The following is an 11,132-nucleotide window of genomic DNA, read 5'->3' as shown; positions in this document are numbered from 1 at the left end:
CACACCTATGTGTGTGTGCTCAGTCGATCAAAACCACAGGAACCAAAAGAGCTTCTCTCAAAAACCCTAGAATCATCAATTTCTCTCAAATCAAAGGAGGAATCGAATGTGAAATCAATTCCAAGCTAGAATTGTGATCACACAAGTTAATAGATCACAAGGTATGTTAAATTCTTAGATTTGGTGATGTTTTGAATTGACATGATTTCTTATAACTGAAATTAGTGCAGAATTGATTGATGTTATGGTTAAATTATGATGAATACAAGTCTTGGAATAAGTCTTAGACAATAATTTGATCAATTCATGTCATAACCTATTAGGTTCAATGTTTATCATATAGGGTTATATGGGTTTTGTGATGAATACTTGAATCCTTGTGATACTTGATGTTAAATGAATGTTATGGGTGCAAATTTGAGTATTGTTTCATTCATACTAGACATATGAATATGAAAATGATGATTTCGTATGGGTAATTTGTTAATCATGAACATAATCATGTTAGTATTATAATCTCGCCTATAATGTGTTCGACAAAATGTCTAAGTGAATCGGAATATTTGAAAAATATGAAGTAATCACTTAATTGATTAACTAAATGTCACACCCCCAAAATCCACCTGCGGATAACACCCGCTTCGGGGGCGTGACTGACCAGGATCCAGCCACCAATTATACTGAATAATTAAGTTGATAATAAAGGTAATACTTACTAATCAAAAGCTTAGCAAATATTAAGTTCAGAGTTTAAGGTTTTAAGTTCAAAACAGTAATAAGTAGCGGAAGCTTAAGTAAAGAAGTTTAAACATAGTTCATGTTTCAAAATAAGGTAACACCCAGCACAAGGGTGAACAGACACTACACGTTCCCAAGCTGCAAGCTCCTTCGTCACTGGTTACCTGCAAAGCATGCAGTAAGGGGTCAACAATAATGCTGAGTGAGTTCACTAGTTGTCCAGTTTTAATTACCAAAAACTTTGTTTCACCGGTTAATTTATCCGTTTATACACGCCCTGGGGAGCTACCCCAAAAGTTAGCGACTAAACTGTTTTTCCAATACCGAACACTAGGTAACCGTTGCGTATCCGCAGGATGCCCCGATGTCAATGTTCTATCATCATTGACGAATATCTGAGTACATTAGTTCACGACCGTCCCAAACCAGGGCACGGTGTGAGGCTGGTAAACACCTAAATAGCGCTATCAACTAATAACCCGTTCGCCTAACCCGGCGACTAATCGGTATTTGTAGTAGGGACTCGAGTGATAGAGTTTCGTTTAGTGCCGTTAGTTGCAATCCGTATAAACAGTAATTAACCAAAAGGTTTCCCAATGCCAGGGAAGGAAAAGTAAGTTTTGTTCCCAATAACTAGGGAAGGTATGTAAATGGTATCCCCTTTTACCAGGGGATAGGATTGTTTTAGTCTCGTGTCCCAAACCACCGGGACGCATGCTTTTAAGTTGTGAACTCACCTTGGGTTGCTCGGTAGGTTTAGGTTACTTGTCAATCACGTTGGTCACCACGTCCTAACATGGTTACCGGTATAGGTCAGGTTCGGTATACAAGCATTCACGTAAAACACATACTGGCACGTAACATACATACAGATAAACAGTCATGGGGTTATTGGGCCGACCTAAACAATTAAGCAGTCAACAGTAACACATAACTCAGTCAACAGTAGCACATAACTCAGTCAACAGATGGCCCAAGACACATAATGGCCCAATAACTAAAGTGGACGGCCCACTCGCAACCAGCTGGTCTCGAGTCGCAACCAGGTGGTTGCGGCTTGTCACGTTATGGTTGCGAGTCGCAACCGTGGTCTCGAGTTGTCACGTGTTGGTTGCGAGTCGCAACCGTCGTAGTCTCGAGTCGTAATCACGTGGTTTCGACTTGTCATGCTTTGGTTGCGAGTCGCAACGGTGTGGTTTCGAGTCGGAATGCTGTGGTTGCGAGTCGGAAACTGTCATTTTCATGCACACGTGATGATGCAGAAAAGGCAGTCCAATTAGTACATATGAAATCAGACCCAGATTTGGAAACAGCCAATAAGGTTTCTACAAACACTTTGCCTAATCTGAATATTAGAAATCTTAGATCAAACTTTGCCATTTTTGAAATATTCAACCCACATTCAACAAGTTCATCCTATCTTCATACATTTCTAGGGTTTTCATGTTCAACATAACCACACATTAATGAACCGGAATCACATATTTACAACAAGATCATGATGCACAAACAAGAAAACATACATTTTATGATCTTGAACATAGTTTTGGTTGGCATAATCATTCCTAAATCACTATACTTTAGCCATCTTTAAACATGTTATATGAGGGTTTTCACATATGACCAAACTTCACAAATCCTCCTAAAAATCATGCAAAATACTACTAATCAAGCATTTCTAGTTCATTCAACCCACATAAATCTTATACACAAAGGATAACACAAAAGGTAGTACTAACCGGTTATGAAAGGAGGAGCCGAAAACAAAGGAAAAGAGAACCGAGAAGATGGTATGTCCGAGTGATAGTCTTGACCGAGTTTCTTGTCCGGGATCTTTGCTTGAACCGAAAATTGTAGGAGAATGGAATGTAGTTGAGGGTTTTCTAGTTGAGAGAGAGTAGGAGAAGTGTGGGTGTGTTTGTGCAACCAAATGAAACAAGTGTGGAAAAGCTTGGAATTTATACACCAAGCATCAAGTAGGCCAAGGGGGGTTTCGGCCCAACCGGTTTCGGCTCATGAGGCCCACTCGAGACCGAGTGGCCCACTCGCAACCGGGTGGTTGCGAGTCGTGGTCTCGGGTCGTGGTTTCGGCTCTCATATATAAATATATATATAATACATACAAATCACACATATCATGTAAAAGTCACGTTTCCAATTAATAATAATCATATATGCACAAAATATTACAAAGTGATCGTTTGGAAAAACCTCGAGTGTCACATTATCCCCAAGTTTTAAGAACTTTCGTCCCGAAAGTTGAAGCAGCCACTGCCAAGCTAGCGTGTTTCAACGGGGTGTCACATCATCCCCCCGTTAGTTTGGAATTTCGTCCCGAAATTCGGTTGTAGCTTCAGTGCTGGGGTTTTCGTTTGGGAATAACTGGGGATACTTGGACTTCATCTGGTCCTCCCGCTCCCAGGTAAACTCTGGGCCGCGCCGTGAGTTCCAACGAACTCGCACAAGGGGTATCTGGCTACGTTTGAAGGTTTTGATCTCTCGATCCGTGATCTCAATCGGTTCCTCAGTAAAGTGTAGCTGTTCATTAATCGTCAGTTCCTTAAAAGGAATCACAAGTGTTTCATCCGACAAACACTTCTTCAGGTTAGACACGTGAAAAACGTTGTGCACTGCACTCAGCTCTGCAGGCAGGTTCAATCTATAAGCAACCTTACCGATTTTCTCGGTAATTTCGAATGGTCCAACATACCGTGGATTCAGCTTGCCTCGTTTACCAAAACGAACCACACCCTTCCAGGGTGAGACTTTAAGTAAAACCCGGTCCCCGACCTGGAATTCTAACGGTTTCCTACGCTTGTCAGCGTAGCTTTTCTGACGGTCACGAGCCGCCGCCATGCGTTGCCTGATCTGGGAAATCTTTTCCGTTGTATCAACCACTAGTTCTGGGCCTGTGAGTTGACTGTCACCTACTTCCGCCCAGCAAAGAGGTGATCGGCATTTACGACCGTACAATGCCTCAAAAGGTGCCGCCTGAATACTAGTGTGATAGCTGTTGTTGTAGGAGAATTCCACCAGCGGTAGATGTTTCTCCCAGTTCTTGCCAAAATCGATCACACATGCCCTAAGCATGTCTTCCAGGGTTTGGATGGTGCGTTCAGACTGCCCATCCGTTTGCGGGTGATAAGCGGTGCTCATGTCCAAACGTGAGCCAAAGCATTTGTGCATAGCTTGCCACAACTCGGAAGTAAAACGAGCGTCTCGGTCGGAAATAATAGAAGTTGGCACCCCGTGCCTGGAGACTACTTCCTTCAAATAGATTTCTGCCAAGGTAGAAAACTTGTCTGTTTCCTTAATGGCCAGAAAGTGTGCAGACTTAGTCAATCGATCTACTATCACCCAGATAGTATCATTCCCGCGTTGAGATCTAGGTAATCCTGTGACGAAATCCATGGAAATCTGTTCCCATTTCCACTTCGGGATTTCCGGTTGCTGCAGTAGACCTGCTGGTTTCTGGTACTCGATCTTGACTCTTGCGCAGGTCAAACATTTGCCAACGTAGGCTGCTATGTGGGCCTTCATGCCAGGCCACCAGTATGTGGTTCTTAAGTCGTGGTACATCTTATCTGCACCAGGATGTACTGAATATCGGGACTTATGAGCTTCGTCCATCACAAGCTCTCGTAGATTTCCGTAAAGTGGGACCCAAATGCGCCCTGCCACATAGTAGGCGCCGTCTTCTTTTTGCTCTAACTGTTGTCTCGATCCTCGCAGGGACTCAGCCCTGATGTTTTCCGGTTTCAGAGCTTCAATCTGAGCATTACGAATCTGGGTAGGGAGACTAGACTGGATGGTAAGTTGTAATGCTCGCACGCGCCTTGGTATAGTATCTTTTCGGCTGAGGGCGTCTGCCACAACATTGGCCTTGCCCGGATGGTACTTGATGGCGCATTCGTAATCATTCAGAAGTTCAACCCATCGACGTTGTCGCATATTTAACTCCTTTTGCTTGAAGATATGCTCGAGACTCCTGTGATCGGTGTAAATGGTGCACTTGGTACCGTACAGGTAATGTCTCCATATCTTAAGCGCAAATATCACTGCTCCCAGTTCCAAGTCGTGTGTTGTGTAGTTCCTTTCATGTGTCTTAAGTTGTCGAGAGGCGTAAGCAATAACTTTCTCGCGTTGCATCAACACGCAACCGAGTCCATGAATAGACGCATCACAGTAAACCACAAAGTCGTCATTGCCTTCAGGTAACGAGAGAATAGGAGCACTGCAGAGGTTATCCTTAAGCCTCTGAAAAGCAGATTCCTGTGCTTCATTCCACTTGTAGGTGACGCCTTTCTGAGTGAGTGTAGTGAGGGGTTGAGCGATCTTCGAGAATCCCTGAATGAATCTGCGGTAGTAACCTGCCAATCCCAAGAATTGGCGAACTTCAGTCGGAGTCTTAGGGGTAGGCCAATTCTTTACAGAGTCGATCTTAGCTGGGTCGACGTGGATTCCCTCCTTGTTAACCACGTGCCCAAGGAAATGGACTTCTCGAAGCCAGAAGTCGCATTTCGAGAATTTGGCATACAGTTGCTCGTTGCGAAGGAGTTCGAGGATAAGGCGTAGGTGCTGTTCATGCTCTTCCTGACTTTTCGAGTAGATCAAGATGTCGTCTATAAACACGATCACAAATTTGTCGAGGTAGGGTTTGCATACCCGGTTCATGAGGTCCATGAACACTGCAGGGGCGTTGGTCATTCCAAAGGGCATAACGAGGAATTCATAATGACCATAACGAGTTCTGAATGCAGTTTTGGAAATATCTTCATTACGGACCCTTAACTGATGGTAGCCTGATCGCAGGTCAATCTTAGAATAGTAACTCGATCCTTGCAACTGATCGAATAGGTCGTCGATTCGCGGGAGAGGGTAACGATTCTTGATGGTAACCTTGTTCAGCTCACGATAGTCTATGCACATTCGGAACGTGCCATCCTTCTTCTTAACAAAGAGTACCGGTGCTCCCCAGGGTGATGAACTAGGACGGATAAACCCTTTATCCAATAGTTCCTGTAGTTGAGTAGAGAGTTCCTTCAACTCTGCGGGGGCTAGTCGATAAGGTGCACGAGCTATAGGCGCTGCTCCGGGAGCTAGCTCGATTTGGAATTCGACCTGACGATGGGGAGGGAGTCCAGGTAATTCCTCAGGAAATACCTCGGGGTAGTCACGCACTACTGGAAAGTCCTCTATCCTCTTTTCCTTTTCCTGCGTGTTGGTAACAAGTGCTAAGATAGCGGTGTGCCCTTTTCGTAAACACTTCTGGGCTTTCAAGAACGAGATAACGCCGGAGATTTCTCCACTTTTGCCACCTTGTACAATGAGGGGTTTGCCAGAACGGCGAGGAATACGAACTGCTTTCTCTTGACAGAGGATCTCAGCGCGGTGCTTGGATAACCAATCCATACCAATAACGACGTCGAAGCTTCCAAGAGTAACAGGGAAAAGGTCGATACTAAATGTCTGACCAGACAACTCTAGTTTGCAGCCTTTGACAACATGTGAGGCCTCGATGTTTCTACCATTAGCTAACTCGACGATATGAGGAGAACTTAGTAACGAAAGCGGACGCTTAAGCTTCTTACTAATACGTAGGGATACATAACTAGCATCGGCACCAGAATCAAATAACACAGAAACATAACGATCATCGAGTAGGAACTTACCCGCCACGACATTGGGATCATTCCTTGCTTCACCAGCTCCAATCACGAAAGCCCTTCCCCTAGCACCATTCCCAGCATTGTTGTTCTGATTGTTGTTCCCAGCTCCCTGATTATTGTTGCGGTTCTGATTCAGTTCAGGGCAATCCTTCTTAAAGTGCCCCTCAGCTCCACACTTAAAACATGCCCGGTTGTTTCCCTGCTGCTGTTGCTGTTGGGGTTGTTGCTGATTCTGTCTTGCTGGGAACTGACTTCGACAATCCTTGGCGTCGTGCCCCATCTTGTGGCATCGCTGACACTGGCCCTTGTTACATGCCCCATTGTGGTGCTTGTTACACTTGTTGCATTTTGGGTAGCTTCCCCGGTAGCCACCCTGTTGCTGAGTGCCTTTGTTGATTTCAGTTTTCCTTTGCTGTGCTGGGGCCTGAGTGGGGTTAGCATCCTTGCTTTGACTTCCTTCCCACTTACGCTTGCTGTCACTAGAACTTCCGACAGTAGCACTGATCCTTTTGGGCAACCTGCCCTCCTCTACGGCCTGATCAGTGAGTTTGTGAGCAAGTCGAACGATCGGCTGAATGGTAGTGTGGTTGGCTGAAGTGACATGGCTTCGAATTTCTGGAGCCAAACCCTTGATATACAGTTCGATTCTTCGATACATAGGTCGAGACATGTTTGGGCAAAGAGCAGCATAATCATTAGACAGCTTGGTGTAAGTTTCAATCTCTGACCCAACCATCTTGAGCTCATAGTACTCGTTCTCAAGCTTGTGGATGTCATCCCGATGACAGTATTCATCTTTGATCATATCCTTGAAATCCTCCCACGCAGTAGCATTTGCAGTTTCCAGTCCAAACATCTGAATCTGCGCCTTCCACCAAGAAAGCGCGCTCCCTTCAAGCGTAGCAGTAGCAAATTTCACCCAATTTGCAGTGGGACACTCGCAAACAGCAAAAACAGCTTCAATGTTCTCAATCCAATGCAGAAGACCTATGGCACCCTCAGTGCCGTTGAAAGGGAGAGGTTTGCAATCCATGAAAGTTTTGAAAGTACACACTGGTGGGTGCGCAGGTGCATGCTGACCTGTTCGTGAGAAGCGAAGCGTATAGGTTTAGAGGCGAAAAGTCGATGTGGCGGTTAGGATCTAAACATCCTAAAACAACGAGCTTACCTATAGGGTGAGCTGCGAAAGCTGCAGCCACTGTGTTAAGCAGGTTAGTGAACTGAGCCTGTGTCATGTTGATGTTTCCTCTTCCACGTCCACTCATTGTCTTCATAACCAGAAAATACAGTATGAGTGCGATGTCGTAATGTAGCGAGAATGAGATAGAAGAGAGAGGTGTATCTATCCGTTTTAGGCATACTAATATGTATAGCATAACAGGAAACATAAAGCAAACAAGTAAACACTAGTCCGAGCTATGAGGTCAAATGCGTCGAGCCTTGCACTTGGAGTGTAGTGTCGTTGCGAGTCACAGGTTATAGTCTGGTTTTCTCCAAAAAGATTTTCCCCCCTTTTTTTTTTTTTTTTTTTTTTTTTTTTTTAAAACCAAGTTCACTATAACCAATGGCTCTGATACCAATCTGTCACACCCCCAAAATCCACCTGCGGATAACACCCGCTTCGGGGGCGTGACTGACCAGGATCCAGCCACCAATTATACTGAATAATTAAGTTGATAATAAAGGTAATACTTACTAATCAAAAGCTTAGCAAATATTAAGTTCAGAGTTTAAGGTTTTAAGTTCAAAACAGTAATAAGTAGCGGAAGCTTAAGTAAAGAAGTTTAAACATAGTTCATGTTTCAAAATAAGGTAACACCCAGCACAAGGGTGAACAGACACTACACGTTCCCAAGCTGCAAGCTCCTTCGTCACTGGTTACCTGCAAAGCATGCAGTAAGGGGTCAACAATAATGCTGAGTGAGTTCACTAGTTGTCCAGTTTTAATTACCAAAAACTTTGTTTCACCGGTTAATTTATCCGTTTATACACGCCCTGGGGAGCTACCCCAAAAGTTAGCGACTAAACTGTTTTTCCAATACCGAACACTAGGTAACCGTTGCGTATCCGCAGGATGCCCCGATGTCAATGTTCTATCATCATTGACGAATATCTGAGTACATTAGTTCACGACCGTCCCAAACCAGGGCACGGTGTGAGGCTGGTAAACACCTAAATAGCGCTATCAACTAATAACCCGTTCGCCTAACCCGGCGACTAATCGGTATTTGTAGTAGGGACTTGAGTGATAGAGTTTCGTTTAGTGCCGTTAGTTGCAATCCGTATAAACAGTAATTAACCAAAAGGTTTCCCAATGCCAGGGAAGGAAAAGTAAGTTTTGTTCCCAATAACTAGGGAAGGTATGTAAATGGTATCCCCTTTTACCAGGGGATAGGATTGTTTTAGTCTCGTGTCCCAAACCACCGGGACGCATGCTTTTAAGTTGTGAACTCACCTTGGGTTGCTCGGTAGGTTTAGGTTACTTGTCAATCACGTTGGTCACCACGTCCTAACATGGTTACCGGTATAGGTCAGGTTCGGTATACAAGCATTCACGTAAAACACATACTGGCACGTAACATACATACAGATAAACAGTCATGGGGTTATTGGGCCGACCTAAACAATTAAGCAGTCAACAGTAACACATAACTCAGTCAACAGTAGCACATAACTCAGTCAACAGATGGCCCAAGACACATAATGGCCCAATAACTAAAGTGGACGGCCCACTCGCAACCAGCTGGTCTCGAGTCGCAACCAGGTGGTTGCGGCTTGTCACGTTATGGTTGCGAGTCGCAACCGTGGTCTCGAGTTGTCACGTGTTGGTTGCGAGTCGCAACCGTCGTAGTCTCGAGTCGTAATCACGTGGTTTCGACTTGTCATGCTTTGGTTGCGAGTCGCAACGGTGTGGTTTCGAGTCGGAATGCTGTGGTTGCGAGTCGGAAACTGTCATTTTCATGCACACGTGATGATGCAGAAAAGGCAGTCCAATTAGTACATATGAAATCAGACCCAGATTTGGAAACAGCCAATAAGGTTTCTACAAACACTTTGCCTAATCTGAATATTAGAAATCTTAGATCAAACTTTGCCATTTTTGAAATATTCAACCCACATTCAACAAGTTCATCCTATCTTCATACATTTCTAGGGTTTTCATGTTCAACATAACCACACATTAATGAACCGGAATCACATATTTACAACAAGATCATGATGCACAAACAAGAAAACATACATTTTATGATCTTGAACATAGTTTTGGTTGGCATAATCATTCCTAAATCACTATACTTTAGCCATCTTTAAACATGTTATATGAGGGTTTTCACATATGACCAAACTTCACAAATCCTCCTAAAAATCATGCAAAATACTACTAATCAAGCATTTCTAGTTCATTCAACCCACATAAATCTTATACACAAAGGATAACACAAAAGGTAGTACTAACCGGTTATGAAAGGAGGAGCCGAAAACAAAGGAAAAGAGAACCGAGAAGATGGTATGTCCGAGTGATAGTCTTGACCGAGTTTCTTGTCCGGGATCTTTGCTTGAACCGAAAATTGTAGGAGAATGGAATGTAGTTGAGGGTTTTCTAGTTGAGAGAGAGTAGGAGAAGTGTGGGTGTGTTTGTGCAACCAAATGAAACAAGTGTGGAAAAGCTTGGAATTTATACACCAAGCATCAAGTAGGCCAAGGGGGGTTTCGGCCCAACCGGTTTCGGCTCATGAGGCCCACTCGAGACCGAGTGGCCCACTCGCAACCGGGTGGTTGCGAGTCGTGGTCTCGGGTCGTGGTTTCGGCTCTCATATATAAATATATATATAATACATACAAATCACACATATCATGTAAAAGTCACGTTTCCAATTAATAATAATCATATATGCACAAAATATTACAAAGTGATCGTTTGGAAAAACCTCGAGTGTCACACTAAAAGTATGGTATGTCGAATATTGAAACATGAGTTCTAAGCGATATATTCGAATTAAATTCTATAGGCAATGTGGGTGGATCATCGAGTGGGCAAGGCAGAACGGATAACCGCTTAAAAGGAAAGCTTTGAAAGGTACGTAGCTTTATGCTTCGTAGAATTTCTTTAATATTTTGTATTGATATACGTTGAATAATGAAGATACATTCATGAAATTCGGTTCATTCTTAAGCGGTGGATTCCGTATGAATGAACCGAATGGATAAATACAATTAACGATAAGTTTGGTTGTTGAAAGTGATGGATTTCACTAAAATGTCCAAACGGGTCAAAATAATAAATATATGAGTTAATTACTGTTTTCGTCCTTGTGGTTTGTCAAAAATCACGATTTCAGTCCATTAGTTTAATAATTGCGATTTCAGTCCTTGTGGTTTCACTTTCGTAACCATTTCAGTCCCTGTGGTTTTACTTTCGTAACCATTTCAATCCATTATTATGTTAAGTACAGGGACTGAAATGGTTATGAGGTGGACTGAAATGGTTACGAAAGTGAAACCACAGGGACTGAAATCGCAATTTTTAAACTAATGGACTGAAATAGTGATTTTTGACAAACCACAGGGACGAAAACAGTAATTAAATCTAGAGGTTTGTTTGTTTGAAAGTGATGGACTTCACTTGAACATTCAAATGGGTCAAAATGATGAAATGATAAAGTTTTTGTTGTATAAAAGCGATGGATTTCGCTAAGGGCAAACCAAACGGGTCAATTAAGGGTA

The sequence above is a fragment of the Helianthus annuus genome, chromosome 13 (assembly GCF_002127325.2).
Source record: "Helianthus annuus cultivar XRQ/B chromosome 13, HanXRQr2.0-SUNRISE, whole genome shotgun sequence".
NCBI lineage: Eukaryota > Viridiplantae > Streptophyta > Magnoliopsida > Asterales > Asteraceae > Helianthus > Helianthus annuus.
This window is presented reverse-complemented; position numbering follows the sequence as displayed.